The 6281-nt window shown below is 40.7% G+C and overlaps 1 protein-coding gene across 4 annotated transcripts in view; it reads right to left on the bottom strand.

Annotated features, from left to right (window-relative positions):
- Sulf1 (sulfatase 1) overlaps nt 1-6281 on the bottom strand; it is a 175174-nt gene that overhangs the window by 139212 nt on the left and 29681 nt on the right. For 3 of the 4 annotated variants that reach the window (XM_033760609.1, XM_010608992.2, XM_033760603.1), the window contains exon 1: nt 6132-6274. The exons of the other annotated variant lie outside the window; for it this stretch is intronic. The gene's annotated coding sequence lies outside the window, so the exon portion shown is untranslated. Of the gene's footprint in view, nt 1-6131; nt 6275-6281 lie in introns of those variants that run through there. 4 annotated transcript variants of the gene reach the window in all.

Genomic DNA, 6281 nt, shown 5'->3' on the forward strand with positions numbered 1-6281 from the left:
GCCCCACCTGCCTGGCAAGAGCAATGTCCTGAGTTTGATCCCCAGTACCAAATATAAAAACAAAAACAAAAAACTGTATCTAATCTATCAGGCACACCTCTGTAATCCCATCACTCAAGAGGCTAAACAGAAAAATCTTGAGTTCAAGGCTGGCTTAGGCTAAAGTGTGTGATCTCTCAAAAAAAACCAATAGTGAATCTGAGATCCTGAATGTTTCCTCAAGGAAGCATAAATTATCCCACCGTTCTGAAACTGAGAAACATACACTTGAAAGGAGCAGGAAACCAGTGTCTTAGCTGTGAGTCATTTGGCCCTTTTCCTTTCTTAAGTCAGTCACATTTTCTGTAAGCAATGACTCCGCACCAGACTGAGGTCTCTCTCTCTCTCTCTCTCTCTCTCTCTCTAAAGAGGGAGAAAGGGCTGGAGCTGGGGTTCAGTGACAGAACACTTGCTTAGCACATGCAAGGCTCTGACTTCAATCCTCAGCATGGAAGGAAAGAAAAAAAAAAGGAGGTAGATAGGGAAGAAGAGAAGATGAAGGAGGGAAGGAAGGAACAGAGAGAGAATTTTTACGATTCTCAGGTTTTTCATTCCTAAAATGATAGGATAAGGTAAGATTGACAGACTTCCCAAATCCCTTTTTATTCCACATTTCTGTAAAATACTGGCATATAGGCCTATTAATTAAAAATTACCATCCACAAATAAATGTGGGTGAATGCCAGAATTTCACTTATTGCTGATCTGTTGGGACGTTAAGCTTGATACTTTAAGGGCTATCCTTGAACAGTTTGGGTTGGCTTTTCTATTTTTGCGTATTAACACTCGCAAATTCCTGCTATTGAGCAGCTAGATGGTGGAACTTAAACTCTCTTGGCTCTCTGAGTTGTTCAGAAACTAAGCTGCATTTCCTGGCTCTCAAACTTCGTAAACTCATCAGATATTGCTGCAGAGAAATGTCATTAAAATAACGGTCCTCAGTGGAAAACACTAGCACCATTCAGAGCCAGTGAAGTGCTGAAACAGTAACTGATATTTTTAAACTATGAGTTGGAGGCATTTTCTATATTGTACAACACATACATTTATTCAGATGTGTAAGGCAAGTGTTTATTTTTCTTATGCATTTGTCCTTTAATCATCTCCTAAGAGTGCCCTTAGTTTGCCGCTGAAATGCATTCTGCCTCTGTGTTGGGAAGTAACAACCAGCTCTAAATTGCTGTCCCTAATGGGGGGTTGGAAGGTCCAAAACATCCTCATTAGAACATTTGTCCTGAGTCACACAGATCTTGCCATTGTGGACAGTACATGCCTGTTGGGACCATTATTTCTTCTTGCACAATGACATGAGACCCAAAAACATGTGAACAGGAAGCCAAACCCAAGAGCAAGTTGGGGAGCCTCCAGCTTTCCGTGGAGCTCAGAAATAAAGCAAACTCCGGCAGCACTCAGGGCTCAGGTGTCTGGGGCTGCACAGCTGCGGCTCATCCACTCCTCACACGGTGCGTGGGCAAGTGTGGTGGCGCAGGCAGCACCCAGCATGGGGTAGATCATTATGTTAGCAAACTCAAAAAGACTGAAGAGCGTAGCAGCAATTGCGTAGGAAGCCAGGACTTTAAATGGCTTCAGTGACCAGATGTACAATGGCGAGCACCACATATGGAAGCTCAGTGTAGTCTTCGTACTCTTATATGTGCTAAAGGGAATTCCCCCAAATATTATCTTGCTCTTTCTGTTTTGGTACTGGGACTCAAACACGGGCCCTTGTGCTTGCAGGGCAAGAGGCAAAACCACTGAGCTAAAGCCCCGGCCTTTGCTTGCTCTGTGAAGTAATACACTTCCTCATGGTGCTCAATCATCTCATTCTACAGTATCTATTTCATGATTATTTTGTATAGCTAAGAGGTTAATAGTTCCTTTTGGGAAGTCTTTCTTTTTTTGTTGCTGTTTTATGGCAAAAGGATTTTAGTAAAAATAGAAATTGGTTTTCACCATTTCCAAAATCAAAAGTAATTTGTGAAGTCTGGTGGATGTTGTGATGAGCTATTAAAAGCCTGACAGAATTCAGATTATAACCAAATACTGTATTTCTAATAAATGATAAAACTTTTTCATATTTACAGATGAAAATAGCTTCTTAAATCTGTCTTTCAGTGTGCTAATACTGTTCACCTACCAGAAAGAAATAGTACACAGCTTTGCAAAACAGGCCATAAAGTCTCGGGCTACACCCTTTCCATAATAAATCACATTTCCTCTGAAGTGTTCAGGGTAAGGGCTAGGAAATCTGAGAATTTGCCGTAGAAGATTAAGGTGAGAGGGATAAGAAAACAAAGGTTATCTAGCAATCAGACTTCAAAGATTTTAAAAGTCACAGCTTCCCGTCTGCTAATCAAATTTTCTATTTATCCAAAACCATTAAAATGCTTGCAGTTGTCACTGTTTAAGTCACCCCCTCCCTCTCTAATCAAGCACTGCTCTGGGATATGGGAAGATCTCACTGGTTGCAGAGGAAGGAGGAAAGGGCAGTAGGAAGGCCGTTACTGGCCAGGTAAGAAGCCACCTGTCCTGCTTCAGTCCCTGAGAGGGTCAGGGGAAGTGGAAAAATACCTGCTAAAGAAAGGGCTTTTTTGTTGAGTAAATATTAATGCTTTCTGAGTATATGCTTCTTACAGATAAGTATCTACCACCTCACAGATCCTTCTTTCTAGGCTCTGCCCATTTCTGAAGGCTCAGTGGAGGTAGAAATTACTTGCTTTGAAGGTACCTGTGGCAAGATTGCCTAGACGTGGCCTTCCCGTTGAAAAGTTAATGGGAACACGATTCACCACAGCAGAGACGCAAAAGCCAGCAGGGACCCAAGATTAAAGACAGCAGGAATTCAAGATTAAAGTGTTAAAGCCCCTGAGTGCAGACACTGATGTTTCTTGGGGACATTAGAATATAAGAGGGGGAGCTTCATCTTTATATTTTTCTCAAAATTTCAGAGAGAAAAATCTAGTAATTTTATACTTTTTCTAAAATTTACTTTAAAAATTACTTTTCATTTTTATCCAGTGCTGCAGTCTAACTCACACTGACATCTCCTCCTATTATTATCCCAAAGAACTCTATTTTCTTCTATAAACCTGGACCTCCTCTTGCTTTACGGTATCCTGTTGTAGCTACCCAGTGGCCCAAACTCCAAACTAATTATTATGGCGGCTTCCTTTTCATTTTTCCCTGTATCCAGTCCCCGGTCAAGAATGTCCTACCTTCTAAGGATGTGTGGAGTCTGAGCCTGTTGTTACCTACACAGCTCAAGCCCTCTGTCTGCATTTCTCTCTTGTTCATAACAGTCTCACCACTGTTGCCCCAGCATTGCTACCACCAACCCATACTTCACCTAGGCTCAGTAGCAGAGTGCTTAACTAGCATATGCTGGTTTCGAACCCCAGCACTGCAAAAGTAAATAAATGAAATCAAAATCTTTCTAAAATGTAAATCGCATCTACTCAGCACTTTCTTAGCTCCAAGTCTCTCCTCTGATGAAATCTTCCCAAAAGTGCTGAATTTGAATGTTTAAGTAGATTGTGCTCCAGTGTTTCCATCACTGAGAAGAGTTTGTGACAAACAAACAAAATAGCACAAGTAAACAAACAAAGCTATTAAGGCTGGAAATACAGATCAGTGGTAGAGTGCTTACCTACCCTGTAGAAGATCCTGGGTTCAATACCCCCCAGATTACCCATTGTGCTAAGTGATGTCTCAGTGACTTAAACTGCCCATCCAAGGCTGGCCCATGGGTGAGTTCATTTCACTAGGGTTGAGGGTCCAATTAGCACAAAACACCAATGTACTGACTGGGCCTCCACTAAGCCTGCCGCACCTCTAGATTCAACACTCTCACACCATGTGGGTGGGTTCCTGTTCCCAGCCTGGCTTGGACCACCAGTTCTGTCTGTTCTGTCCTCCAGCCTGGCTCTCCAGTGCTGTCTCTTCTGGAATGTCCTTCCCTATCTCACGCTTATCCTTTAAAACTGAGACAGTCGGGATCCCCTTTGCGAAAAGTTCCTTTGATTTTTCTCAGGAAGAGCTAAGGACTCCGGCCTCAGTGTTGCTATGGTTTTGAACACATGACTATTTTTATAGATATTATACTGTTATGAAAACAATCCATTGTTTTGTCTCTTCAGATAATGGGCTCTACCAGGACATGAGTCTTGTTCATTTTTGTATCATTAATGCTCAACATAGCATGTAATCCATAGTAGATGCTTAATAAAACGAAGAAATTGAATGAGTGCTACAAAATAAAAGTAAACAGAAAAGCCTTAAAATGGATTAAAACACTATCTTTAGACTCTGTCCTCATAATACATATATTGTTTCCTTTTAGTCTTTTCAACAATCTTCTCTTTAGAGTAAGTAATATTGGTCCCATTTTATAAATGTGAAACCTCAGGTTGAAAATCCTAAGGTTCTTGTAGGTAGCCCTGTAACCAGGTAATAAATAGCCAAACCAAGCCTCAAATTAGGATCTTCTCAAATCTGTTTTCTTTCTACTGTGACTCAGTATGCTGCTGATGTCAATGTCAAGATTCTATGGCTGGTCTTTTAATCAAATCAGGACAGAAATTAATTTTAAACTTTGGAATAAAAGCATCTAGGATCCATTCTTGTTCTCAAGTTTAATTATGTATTAGAATTTCTTAGGACCTGCAGACAGTAGAAATATTGTTTAAAGGAAACCTCGAAAACAAGCCAATATGTTTGTTAAATAATGAAGAATAAACTCCACTGAAGTCTGAAGTGAAATTTCTCATTGGGTTCATTTTGGATATTACACTACCAGGTAAAACACTGAGCATTTAACAGATACAACAAATATATAAGTTCAGCTTTTGGGGGATCATATTTATGATCCAAACCAGGCAGGGTGCACACCTGTGATCCCAAATACTTGGCCAGCTGAGGAAGGAAGATCACCAGTTGAAGACCAATCTGGACTACATAGCAAGACCTTGTCTCAAAAAGAAAAGTTCAAGGTAGCTAAATGTGTACATATCATATACTAGTAAATACACATTATGGGTTTCACATTTATTTATATAAAATGACAACTAAGCTCAATAACATGAGAAGACTTTTTTAACCTTATAACCAATTTATATTTCTTAGTTTTCTTACCTGAAATACTACTAAGGAAATAGTTCTCTCTATTTCATAGTATAACAAGGTATAATCGTGGTTTTGCAAACACAAATTATACAATTACCCCAAACAGAACATTTTTTCTTGGCTTGTTTAACTAGCAAATTATAGTTTCTGTGTGTTCATAAGTAGTCTTTTTGTTAGTGTTATTCTCAAGTTTTACATGCACCGTTTGTTGAAGGGTAGTTTCTCAGAGTCATGAGCATCACTGAGAAAAACACAGTGAATTTCAGCATTCTTCACAAAAACAGTTTAATAAGGGCTTTGGGTTTTGCCAAGACTTAAGAACTCAGTGCCCCTGTTACTTTTATATTAAAACCCTTCAGCCATGCACTGAAAACAAACAAACAAACAAAAAACTAAAAGAAATGAACAAGTTCACTGTAGTTGTGTTTTGTGCAGTTTACATACGCCGGTGCAAGTTTCAACTCTAAGAGATGGAATTTATTTCGGAGTGTGAAAAGAAACTTTCAACAATTTAACTGGAATTTTGATACTTCTGAGGGAGAGAAACTGAAGATCAAAGTTGTTGCTAAGTTTCTTGTTGCTTAACAAGTAACAAGGCAGGTGAATAACCAGGACTCATATCTAGGAAGGGGAAGAGAGAGAAAGAGGGAAGAGGAGAGAGAGGGAGAGAGGGAGGGAGGGAGAGAGGGGAGAGAGAGGGAGGAGGAAGGGAACAGAATGCCCTCAAGGCGGCCAATCTAAGTGCCACCCAGGGTGCTAGTTTGTTAAGTGAATTATCAGAAGAAACCTCTTTCCCTCCTGTTATCCTTAGGAGAGACCACACTGGGCAGAGGACTTCAGCCAGAAACACATTTTCCATCCTCTAAGAAGAGGAATGAGGAATCGAATACGTTACATGAAATGCTCCAGGGCAGGAAAGAAAAGTTTGTCTTCTCTTCCTTGTTAAAGTAAAAGTAGAGCATCGTACTTACAAGAGGCGCCTTCCAAATCTTTAGAGAAAGGGCTCGGGGAGCCCGGAGGAGACGGAGGCGCGGAGATAAGGTGGCAGCGGGACTTCCGTCCTCCTCCCGGGGGGCGTCATTGTTCCTTATCTGCCCCGACCTCCGCGCAGCCCAGGGAGC

The sequence above is a fragment of the Fukomys damarensis genome, unplaced genomic scaffold (genome assembly GCF_012274545.1).
Source record: "Fukomys damarensis isolate Sample0158 unplaced genomic scaffold, DMR_v1.0_HiC HiC_scaffold_5, whole genome shotgun sequence".
Classification (NCBI taxonomy): domain Eukaryota; kingdom Metazoa; phylum Chordata; class Mammalia; order Rodentia; family Bathyergidae; genus Fukomys; species Fukomys damarensis.